This window comes from Crocuta crocuta, unplaced genomic scaffold (genome assembly GCF_008692635.1).
Source record: "Crocuta crocuta isolate KB4526 unplaced genomic scaffold, BGI_CrCroc_1.0 scaffold226, whole genome shotgun sequence".
In the NCBI taxonomy this organism is placed as follows: Eukaryota; Metazoa; Chordata; class Mammalia; order Carnivora; family Hyaenidae; genus Crocuta; species Crocuta crocuta.
The window spans coordinates 1,533,203-1,546,666 of record NW_027530997.1 but is presented as its reverse complement, the minus strand read 5'-3'; positions in this window follow the sequence as shown (position 1 = coordinate 1,546,666).

The following is a 13,464-nucleotide window of genomic DNA, read 5'->3' as shown; positions in this document are numbered from 1 at the left end:
CTTGTTCTATACCAATGTCCACCCTTTTCTTTCTTTGCCTGTGGAAATCTTACACATTCTCTGAACCTGGCCCTAACATTCCAAACATTATTTTCTTCTCATATTTTCATGTAAAAATTATTTACTGAATGCCAAGCATGATACACTGTGTTAGGTACCAGGAGATTGAATGGTAAACCAGAACAGATACCAAGCAATCCTAATCAAACAGCCAATGGAGAACCACTTGAGTGCTGTCTCAATTAAAGCAACAGTGTCAGATGCTAAGCTTCAAGGGAAAACCAGTCATGAGGATGAACCTAAGATTCTGATCTCATAAGGAAGGTAGAAATTGGTGTGAATATGCAAAGCTTGAGAAAGCCTACAAACTCATCATAACCAAGATGAACCAGAGAGCAAAGACCACTCTCCTAAGAATGACTAGCAATAGGGACGCCTGGGTGGCTCAGTTGGTTAAGCGTCGGACGCTTGGTTTCGGCTCAGGTCATGATCTCGTGGTTTGTCAATTTGAGCCCTGTCAGTCCAGAGCCTGCTTGGGATTCTCTCTCTCTCTGACATTCCCTTGCTCATGCTCTCCCTCTCTCTCTCTCTTGAAATAAATAAACTTAATAAAAGAAAAAAAAAAGAATGACTAGCAACAGCGTTATGGCAGAACAACTTCATACAGAGCTTCCACTCTGTATTCATCACTGGGAAGGTGACTGCTAAGGACTGAATGAATCTTGGTGTCCTCTGAAAGTTCATGTTGAGGCCCTAATCTCAGATGTGATGGTATTTGGAGATGGAGTCTTTGGAAAGTAATTAGAGTTAGTTTAGTCATGAGGTAGAGTTCTCATGATGGAATTAATGTCCTTGTAAAAAGAAAAAAAGAGACAGAGAGTACTCTCTTCACCATGTGAATATATAGCCAGAAGGCAGCCATCTCCAAGCCAGGACTAGCCCTCTCACCAGACACCAAATCCGCCCGGCACTTTGACCTTGGACTTCACAGCCTCTAGAACTGAGAGAAATAAATGTTTATTGTTGAAGCCACTCAGTCTATGGTATGTTGTTATACGATAAACTTGAACAGTGACCAAACAAGCCTTAACAAAAAAAAAGAAGAGAAGAAAATGCTTTTATACACAGATTTTTTTTCTAAAACTAAGAAACTTCAAGAGGTCACAGTTTAAAAATCATATTTCAGCTGTTACAAAAATCCCAGTTACTTGAGTATGTGCACTGGGAGAGAAATGCATGCCACCACATTTTATCATTTATGCAAACTGATGGAGATGTGGTTCCCATACTAGAAAATAGGAATCGTTTAATTTTTTTGTCTCCCAGAAAGAGAAAACACATGTAACATAACTTTTTCTTCATTTTTAAAAATACATATTACCATATAAGTTAAGGAAATTATAGGGAGCAGAATCTACTCCATTTTATAACGGAAGTATGACAACTGAGGTACAAACTTGATGTATAAGCAAAAGGCATGAACTTTCAGTTATAAAATAAGTTGTGGGATGTAATTTATAGCACGGTAAGCTACAGTATTGCATATTTGAAAGCTAATGAGAGGGTAGATTCCAGAAGTTCTTTTAACAGGAAAAAAATTGTAACTATGTGTGATGATAGATATTAACTGGGTTTATTGTGGTGATCATTTCATAATATATACAGATATTGAATCATTATGCCATATACTTCAAACTAATATTAATATTGTATGTCAATTACACCTCAATAAAATTTTTTAAGGGACATTTGATTCAAAACGTGAGAAGTCTCAAGACACTAAAACCAAGATAAAATTTTTAAAAGTTGTTCAAATCTGTTTTAGAGTGTTTATGTTCTCTAACAAACCTTGATTAATTCATTCATTATATAAATAGATTTTTGAAATAGATTCATAAGTATTTCACTTATCAACAGTGTGATGAAATATTTATTTTTTCCTTTTCTAAATAAAGCAAAAATAATGAAATTATTAGGAAAATGAGAAAGAAAGTGGAAAGATTCCACTCACTGGTAAAAAGGGGCCATAGGAACAGGAAAGTGAAATTTCCAGAACCAGCTAAAATTCTGAAAAGAAAAATAAATTGTCTCCTGAAGCTTGTAAATTTCTGGAAATTTTTACAATTTCTTGATTGCCATATTTGTTAACATCTGGCAGCTTGCCTGAAAAGATTTATTGTAAATTCTAAAAAGGAAAAAGACTGTGAGTGAGCTGGGGAGTGTTAACCCACACAGTCACCTCCCTCCCCCCCCTTTACATATCCAGGTCCTGAAAGCCTTCCAGCTGAATTCCTCATATACATTGGCCTCCGAGGAGGTTTCAATGGTGCTTTGCTGATACGAGACAACAGTTGCAGAACAGAGGATAAAAGGAAAAGAAATGGCATTTTTCTTGCTTCTAATTCCTGTAGTGCATCATTGGCAACAGGGAGCAACTGTGTGCTATGAGAGATGCCAAAGAGCATCTAATATCATGGAAATGGACAAGGCAGTGGTAGTGACAGGTTACTGAGTTTGGCCAAACGGTCTCAGCAGCATCAGCAGCAACAGCATTGTCAGCCAGACTGGAAGTTCCTGGCTCCCTGCCCTGAATCAGAGGCAGCAGTTCGAACAGCAGCATGGCCATGACTGAGCTCCAGGAATCTTAGTGGCAAGTGTAATTGTAGGCTCTGGATTATACTACCTCTTCCTCTTGTATTCTGCTTTATTAATCAATTCCTTATATTAAATGTCTAAATTTATCAATATGATTAACTTCCCATTCTATTCAATGTGTTTGCTTCAGCTGCTGGCAGTGGCTTTAGCAATAATTGGTTAGTTGACTAGGACCTGGACTTGAAAGTGATTTATACCATATGAGCCTGAGATGCCTGAACTTTCTGATTAGGATACAAAGGAAAAATCCAAAGATGTAAGGATATATGAATATTGGAGTACATAATTGTGCATCCCATCCACCAACCTCCAATCATCTCTCAAAACTGACCAGTGTGCTAATGGAGGGGGAGTGCCTATATTCTTAGAAATTTCCATCGCTGTTCTCCATAGGTCAGAGATTAAGGTCAGAGCTGTAACCATTGACATGTGAGTTTCTAGAATGGCAGAGGCCACATGGCCACCTTACCCAGGGCAGTGTAGTCACACTTACTATAAAAGTAATTGGCATATTTTGACCCATAGACATTTTTAGCTATGGTTAATCACTAAAAATAAAATAGAGGTCATCCTTCTAAATAATTTGTCAGCATATAGTCACAAGGAAACACTAGAACTTGTGAGCAAAGGTCTGATTTCAGTCACCACACAAAAAGTCTCATCTCCTCACCAAGTTTCCATCTAGAGCTAGATCACAGACCAGGAAACCTCTGAATGAAAGAAAGAAAGGCCAGGTCCACTTAAAGAAAGAACCTGAGGTGGCATGCCAAGAATGGTTTATAATCTTCCTTAAAGGTTCTCTGTTGGGATGCCTTTGGCCATTTATCAGGACAGCTAGAAAAACATACACACATACACACATCATTCAGAGACTGAAAGACACTGATAGTGAATTTATTTAATCTAGAGGCCCAAATTGCTGTCAGAATCTACTGGTTAAATTTGAGGCTTATGGGAATTGGGTGACAAATGGAATTATGACGGGAGTCTATCTCTCAAAGAACCCAGTGGATTTGTCAACCCAACTTTGGATAACTTCCCAAGTTCCTGAAAACATAGTTGGAATAAAGAAGCCAGTGGAAACCCTCAGAACTTTTCATCCTCTACCAAAATTGTAACCGAAGGCAATAACTTACAAAGGGACGGTAAGTGGGATGCCCAAGTGATATAAGAAAATGTGTTAAAGAGAATTGGAGCTCGAGACCCCCACCCATACTGTTTTAGAGAGGAAACTAGACTCCACAGAATAGAAGAGATTATCAGTCATAAGGAGAAAGTAGCACAGGCTAAACTAATGGGACCTGTGAGAGAAAAATTAAGCTCATTTTGCTGGGAAGAGACCACTAAGTGGACCTATGGATGTAGCTGGAAAGAGACCATGGTAGGTGTTCCCATAGGCAGTCTACTTCATTATTAGCCTTAAACATCGACATACTCTCCATAGACAATGCTCCAAATAGCTACTTCAAGAATGTTTGACAAAAGTGATAAGTCTATTTTTCCAAAAGCCCCTCTTGGGCAATATTTTACTTTCATCATAGCCTCTATTTTTCCTCAAGCTGCATTTAATTTCCTTGAATACATTCATTGTGGCCACTGCAAAGACAATCCCATGACATTAACAAATGAAAATAGCATATAAGGACATATGTCTTATTAGCCCCGTTTCCTCAAAAGACTTCAGGGCCTAAGATAGAACCCAGAGTATTATTTTGATTAAATGAAAACCACTCAGAGGAAAAAAACAATTTTAAAATGTCGCTCAAGACATCCCCATTGGTTTCAATTGTGCAGAATTCAGTTGTATAAAGTTGTGGCATATAGTTTTGCATCCCATAGTGCTGAAGTCATAAGTGTCAGTCAAGACATTAGCTAGCAAACAAAATATAACAGTACAATTACTTTAGTGATATCAATAAATATTGTGAAATAATAAATTACTGTATCTACAGTGTGACATTTTGTTGTAATATGTTGTCTAATTATACCACCTTTAAACATTTATTGATCATTTTAATACTAAGTAGATTATATATGTGGCATATTTAATTATATATATATATATCATAAGTCTTTTTTATGGTAAATATTTGGTTGCATAATATTGAAAACTGAAATAAATTTCCAATTGTACTTATGCAGAATCTTCAAAAAATAAGATGTAGAAACAAAAATTCAGAAGAAAATTGTAAGTTCAATCAATTACATAAAACATGAACTTCTTGGATAATGATAATGAAACCTCTCAGGAAGTTTAAAGTGTACATTATGTGTGTATATATAGCTACTTCAAAGTTTATTTATTTATTTTGAGAGAGAGAGAGAAAGTGCATTCACAGATTGGGTAAAGAGAGAGAGAGAATCCCAAGAAGACCTGTGCTGTCAGCACACAGCCCGACACGGGGCTCAAACTCACAAACCATGAGATCATGACCTGAGGTGAAACCAAGAGTTGGAAGGTGAACCAGCTTAGCCACCCAGGTGCCCCAGGACCTTTTTTATATAATACCCTGTCTAACCTTAATAATCTTATGAGACAAGCATTATTTTCTTATTTTATAACTGATGATATTAAGCCTGAGAAAAATAAAGGAGGCTTAAGTAACTTGTTTGAGACAGAAATTTCCATAGAATAGACAATATAAGTACTCACATTTCTTTGCAAGTCAAGACTGGTTATATGGTGCAATTGCTTCCTTTTACAATCTTTAAATTCTGGGACACTCATGTATACACAAAGTAATGCACAACCATTTTGAATATTTCTGTACATATTTTTAAAACTCCTTAAAATGTGTAGCATACAATTAATTGCATTAGCTATTCATAGGCCAATAACATATAGTTGGATACATATAAAGGGATATTCCCCTAGGATAGCTATTAAGATACGTGCATTATCCAATTTAAATATCTCATACAAAGCTGCCATGTTAACAATTACTCCTTTGTTAACTAGAACTAAAAATAGTCAAAGACAGATACTATATTGTCAACTTTTACTTCTAATACATTCAAATATATTAATATATTCTGTAACTTGTCAGGATGGCAAGAGTGAATCCCATGATATTTTTGTACATTGTACTCCATTTCTTAAATAAAGACTTCCTCACTTTAAGTAGAATAATGGCTTAAACGTATGATGGCTCCTTGTAATATAAAATAAGTAACACAAGTATAAGTCAAGTCATTTTAATAATTTACTACATACCCAAAAGGTAAAATAAATATTGTTTTCTATATATAAATATTTGTAAGGGATCCCGAAATACTTCCTTCACAATCACATATTGTACCTTTAGGTAGTGTTCCTTTACACTTTCTACACAAGAAAAATACACAATCATCATATGTTACAAATATATATATTGGCTTGTTAATTTTTTTTTACATTTTGAGAGTTTGATTAACAGCTATAAAATGGAACAGAAGTGTTTAATACGCCCATGAAATGAAGCCATGCCTCTGTTGATCCCTATACCACCACCTATTCCTTGTATTCTCTCTAAAACTCATTTTCTATGTTAATCATTTTTGGGAAAACACCCAAACATACTAATAAAAAACTTTTGGTCAATGACTTCATCAAATTGGAAACATTTTCTTCATGTAAACGAAAAACTGAAATAGGTGACAAGAGACATTTAACAAGACATAGTCTCTGGAATTCACACACACACATGATACGGTATCAAATCTTCAAGAACTACCATGTTCATGTACAAAATGACATTTAGGAATTATCAGGTGTCTCCTTATCTCCGTGGTTTTTTCCCCCTTGACTAACTAAATCATTTTAAAAGCCTCTGTTAGCTCTCTTTTCCTTTCTGCATCTGCCAGGGTGTAGAAATAGAAGTGGCTGACTTAGGTAATCAACTCATCACAACTACAGCTGGCTTGCAAGTAGAGTCTTTTTATTATTTCATGAGAACAAATGTCTTACTAGGAAATAGATCATCTGGAAAACGTCCCTTGAAACACTGTCTGGATGAGCTTTAAAAGAAACCTTTCCCAGGGGCGCCTGGGTGGCTTAGTCGGTTGAGCGTCCGACTTTCGCTCAGGTCATGACCTCGCGGTTCGTGGGTTCGAGCCCCGCGNTATATATATAAAAGAAACCTTTCCTTCTCTCTTCCTATCAGCCACTGTTGTGGTCATCAACAGGCTAGGTTTTAAATCTCTTAAAAGACAACCTTTTAAGAAATGATTTGGAATTTTTTTTAATGTTTATTTATTTATTTCTGAGAGATAGAGACAGTGTGAGCAGGGGAGGGTCAGAGAGAGAGGGAGACACAGAATCTGAAGACAGGCTCCAGGCTCTGAACTGGCTGTCAGCACAGAGCCCAATGTGGGGCTCGAACCCACACACACCGTGAGATCATGACCTGAGCCAAAGTCGGTTGCTTAACTGGCTGAGCCACCCAGACGCCTTGAAGTGATTTCTAATTTTAAAATGCCTTTAAAATCACAAAAATTCTGGACTATACATATGACACAAAGGAATATCACTTCATTGGAGAAGTATATAAAAAATATAATCTTAATATGCTACATAATATTAAATTACTATCTTAATAATAAGCTTATCAGATCTGAGTCTGCTGCTTTGTTATGCATAAGCTGCTATTTTACTGCTTTGATTGCTTTTCCAAAGATGATTTTCACATAAATGATAATAACAAGTGCCTTTAGTTACAAGCAGCACATAATAAATAAATACTCTTTATAATGCATAAATACCTGCCACTACCCTCTGCTGAGCTATTATTAGTGAATAGTCCCTAGTCACCAGAGTACATTTCTACCATTCACCACAGCAGTAGTTTCAAACTGTGCATTCTCAGTGGGTGTCATGATAGAAGAAGCTCACGAGCCTTGGGGCAGGATAAAGTTTACTGCATTATGGCAGGAAATGAAAGAAGTTTGGGTAGTCAAGACCTGCCCTTGCAGCTTGTCAGCTGTTATATTTGAATATAGGGTGCTTCGGATCAGGTGCTAAGTGTCAGATGGGCTTGGGACACATAACTAATGAAAAAAATCAATGGCCAGTTGTTTTTGAAATGTCAGAGAGAACTAAGAAAATATCTGAAATGTCAAAATGCACTTGAAATAGGATATAGTGATCCAAAGGCACTGAAGTAATTTAGGGTTTCATACACAAAAGCCCTGGAGCAGGGCAGTGGAAGTCCTTCAGCAATATGTAGGTCTGTAGTCTATAAACTACTGTGTTTGGTTCACTTTCAAATAATTCTTAAGGAAATAGAAAGGCTTTAAAAGAGGAATTGCAGCAGTAATTGTGGCAGAATAACCAGCAGTCTGGACTATGACAATAAAGAATGTAATTACACCTGAAACAATAAAACTTCTAGAAGAAATCATAGGTGGTGAGCTCCTTGACATCTTGGCAATGATTTTTTTTGGATTTGACACCAAAAGCAAAGGCAACAAAAGCAAAAATAAACAAGTGGGACTCTATCAAATTAAAAAGCTTCAGCACAGCAAAGGAAAACACCAACAAAATAAAAAGGCAACCTATTGAATACTAGAAAATATTTGCAAACCATGTAACTGGTAAGGAGTCAATATTCAAAATATAAAGAATTCATACAACTTAATAGCAAAAAAATAAACAATCCAATTTTAAAAATTGGCATCAGATCTGAATAGACACTTTTTTTTTAATGTTTATTTATTTTTGAGAGAGAGAGAGCAAGCAGGAATGGGAGAGAAATAGGGACAGTAGATCCAAAGCAGGCTCTGAGCTGACAGCAGGGAGCCAAATGAGGAACTGAACTTATGAACCATGAGACCATGACCTGAGCCAAAATTGGAAGCTTAACCAACTGGGCCACCTAAAGTTGGAAGGTCAAACAAGTGAGCTACCCAGGAACCCATTAAAAGACACTTTTCTAAAGAAGGTATACAGATGACCAATAGACACATGGAGAGCTGCTCAACATTGCTAACCATCATAGAAGTGCAGATCAAAACCACGACAAGGTATCATTTCATACCTGTTAGAATGGCTATTATCAAAAAGACAAGAAATAATAAATGTTGGTGAGAAGGTTTAGAAACAAGTGCTCTATACTTGTTGGTAGGAATATAAATTAGTACAGACAATGTGGAAAATAGTATAGAGATACCCGAAAAAGTTAGTAATAGAATTACCATATGATCCAAAAATTTAAAAAAAAAACAAACCTATTATAACTACTTATCCAAAAAAACCTAAAACACTAACTCGAAAAGATGTATACACTCTCATGTTCATTACAGCATTTTTCACAATAGCCAAGATATGAAAGTAACCTAAATGACCATCAGTGAGTGAATGGATAAAGAAAATGTTACATGTTTGTGCGTATAAACACACACACACAGCCACAATTTATTAACAACCTCATCTGACTCAACATGATGGAGTCTGGGTGGATTTGCTTCCTGGCTTCCTGCATGCACTGGTCTTCCTAAGACCCCCCAAAAAGAGATTCCCAACAACACACAGAATCTTGTTCATTCTAGGCCCTCAGTTGCCAGAATTTTCTTTCTCATATTCCTTTTTTTTTTAAATGAAAGCAGTGGCTTTAACCTAAAATACAACCCATTTGGGATATCAGCTTCAACTAGCGTGCTGATTTTTGCACCTGAACCCAGCGGTCTTAGAGTGCAAGTAACCAGTCGAAATTTTATATAGTTATCATTTTTAATCATTTCCCCCCAATCAGGCACCCCTAAACAGGAGTGCATTGGTGACCCCAATGTTCTTATAAGCTCTCAGGGGTAACCAAGAAATGACAATAACCACACCAACTTGATATTTTTCTAAATCCCAATTGTTCTCCCTAAGAACTTGTATGTTCTAGATTCTAAAAGTTTGCATTACCTGCTTTTCTATCACAAATCCACAAATAGTTTTCTTCCTGGGTCAAGGATTCTGCATGCCGTCCTCCCAGACATGGTACCGTAACTAGTCTTGCAAATTTTCTAGATCCCATTGCTTGCAACCACATTCATAGCTCAATTGTATCGTACCTGTACAGAATCTCTTGAGCACAAGGAACAAAATCCCCTCTAAACTTTGGTGAAGGGAAAGCTAAGTCTTTTTTCCATGTGAGAGCAGATTTCTAAGACAGTCTAAAGTATAGGAATGCCAGGCCTGCTGCAAACTGAACTTAAATAGGAACTTCATTAAAAAGTGAAGGCCCTCCCACTCTCCCTCAGGGAGAGGTTAACATGGTGTCTGTCACCTCAGTCTGTGTCTATGTATGTTTACTGTATTCCCTTCTCCCTCTTGACTAGCTTACTTAGCTTGTTCATTTTGCCAGTAGCCCACAGCTCTGCCCTGTGGCCTTTTGGATCAAGATCTTGCTGCTCACTCCAGTCTCTATGTCTAGTTCTCATTTGCGGAGAACACGATGTGATTGTGAGAGAAAAGTGCTGGAACAACAGATCTGCTCAGGGTAGGCCAAACATGGACACTTCTTTAGTTCTCCACTTTGAATCATCTGCTGTAGTAAATCTTTCTGCTTGTTTGTTTGTTTGTTTGTTTGTTTTAAAGGGACTTAGCAACTTAAGGAAGGGTGATATATTTAGTCAGAGAGTGTTCCTGAAAGACACCATCAAAGACAAGACAGAAGATAAGGGCGTCCAAAGGTGAGAACACCTCTGATTTATCAGTTTGTTACCCATTTATGAACGAAATTTTTCATTTGAACAAAAAATTCTAGTTAATGAGAATTTGAAGACATCTAGTCTCATCCTGATCTACTTGAAAGGGTCTTCACTTTAAATAAAAGTACTTCAAGACAGTTTGTAGAAGGACAGGACTATCTTTATTCTCTCTCATGAACTACAATTGGCATTCATTCAAAAATTTAATGTCTACTATATAGTTTACAGGTTTATCTTGGTAATATTCCTTCTCAGTTTACTTTCTTTCCAGCAATATAATTCAAGCATAGATACACCACTGAGTCCCTGAAGGGTATTTTCTATTTGGTTTCTGATTTTGTTGCTGATAATGGATGAATGGTCTTTAATTGGGAAATTTATTAATTTTAGAAGATACGTTTCTCTATTTTCTGACCAGACTTTAAGAAAAAAAAGCAAACAAGAATACTTTTTTTACTATTCTCCAAAATTTTTACTATTCAAAATTCTTGATGAAATATACTTAGTTGAGTAGAAGTATAGCACTCACATATTAAATTCTGCTATTTTATTTGTGATGGTTCAATTTATGTGTCAAGTTAAGTAGATCACAGAGTGCCTAGACAGTTGGCTAAACATTATTCAGGGTGCTTGTGTGAGGGTGTTTCTGGATGAGATTATTATTTGAACTGGTAGACTCAATAAAACAGGTGGTCTTCCCCAGTGTGGGTGGGTACCATCCAATCCACTGAGGGCCTAAATAAAACAAAAAGTGAAGGAAGGAGGAACTGGGCCTTTCCTGCCTGGATGACTGAGCCGAGACATTGATTATCTCCTAGCCTCAGACTAGGCTTACTTTCACCATTAGCAACCCTCATCATTAAAGCTTTGGACTCAGATTAAATTAAACCATCGGGTTCCCTGGGTCTTCATCTTGCACATGGCAGATCANTAAATTTAATTATATATATATATATATATATATAAACTCCTATTAGATTCTGTTTCTCTGAAGACCCTTTACTAATATAATATCATTTTAAACAAAATAAAATAGTAGCACAAGGATTTAAACTAGGGAGAGTTGGTAAAGACCCCATGAAAGAGATAATTTAGAGTTGTACCATAAAGAATATGGAGGCTTCAAGAGATAAGAAATGAACACAAGGTAGAGAAAAAGCCTAATGTGTTCAGAGGACTCTAGATGGTCCCATTCATCATTCTGGAAGAAGATATGAAAAGGCTAGAAAGGTACACAAAGGGAGTAAACATTACATAGGAAGATGGAGTGCCTGTCAGTAGGTTTTAAACCATGACTGCAAAGAAAATAAAAATAATTGCCATTTACTAACTAGCTACTATGTCATTATTATTTGCTATATGATTAGCATGTAAAGCTTTTATTTAATCCTCAAGTCTGAGAATATAAGTATTAATATCTATGCTTTGCATTAAACTGAGGGCCTCATAAGTAAGTAGTAGGTCTGGGATATTAATTGAGGTCAATCTGATTATAAAAACACTACTAATTCTTATAATTTTGTAAGAATAATTTGAGTTACTCTGCTTGCAATATAATATTCACCTTTTATTTGCACTCTAATTTCTCTTTCACTATTCACTTACTCAAAGAGAGCTACTGTAATAATCCAGGAAAGAAATAATTCATGATTTTTTTTATGGACGCTTGAAACAAAAAATTAAGTATTCAAAATGAAGCCAACTCAACTAAATATTTACAACTTTGAGGACAGAAAAGTGATCATTATGATCTTCAGTATATACTCTCCAGCAGCAGTTTGCAAAAATAAAACATAGCCTACTTTTTCTCCACATAACACTGAGACCCAGACTGTGGCATGGACAGGAAAAGCAGGTTTACGGAAAGAACCAGGAGTACTTTTTAGAGACCTGCCTTCACGGAGCTGTGCACAGAGGGGTGTGCAGTACACCCACAGTGCACACATCATCATTGTCTTCACCCAAAGAGGTGGCAGGAGGTAAAGTCATTTATTTTCATCACCAACAAGAGGTACAGGGAGCTGATGAAATAGCGCAAAGGATGAAAACATTCTAGATAGTTTAGGAAAAGACACTGATTTACAGATATTTTTACTGCACATAGATTTTACTATGGCAGCTTGCTTTTATAATTCAAGAATAATCACATTACAGCAATAACCCATCTCATTTATAATGGTTCAGGGCAGACTTCATCAGAATGGAGCAAGTTGTCTAGTGTCTTTATCAATAAAATTCTCTTCTACTACTGGCTCAGGAAGAAAGTCAAAGATTCTGAAATTTGTGATTAAATGCAGGAAAGAACATCAGCAAGAAACAGAATAGTTTTTAGGGTGCCTGTCTGGATCAACTGGTAGAGTGTGTGACTCTTGATCTTGGGGTTGTGAGTTCAAGCCCACGTTGAATATAGAGCTCACTTTTAAAAAAAAAGAAAAAATAGTTTTTCCCAGGGGTTATTTTCAGTTTATCTGACATCATAATCATATTGAAACTATTATTATATAAGCACAGACTCACTCAGTTTGATTATAATCTCAAGACCATAACACTTATTTTGACTATTAACATTCATTAATCAGCCTTTGATATGTATGATAAAACTCTGTATATCTCTCATGTACATATGTGTGTTTTCAGCCTAAATATATATATTTATATATTCATATAAATTATAAAAATATATACACATATTTATATATTCATGTAAATTATATCATATATTATATATTCATACTCTGTATGTATCTCTTTTATATATTTTTTTATATCTCTTATATATAGTCATATGTATGTACACACACACACATTCACGCACTTTTTTTTTCTAGAAATATCACTCTTTTGTTTGGATGGACATGTATTGATGTATTTCCTTTAAGCCCGATATCTTTATTCCTTTGGGAAGTCTTTCCACCCATGTTTCTCTAATCCCAGCAGTGACCCTTCCCCCTATCTCAGATGTAAGCCATTCCTAATGGTGACCTAGTTAGAAGAACATTTTTTACCTTGGCAACATTTTTTTTCGTATTTTGCTCCCAATGGAGAATCAATATAGCATTTTTATTGGAATCAATCTGCTGTGGTCTAATCCTGGCTCTGTCACTTATTAAATATATGACTTCAATTTCCCTGTGC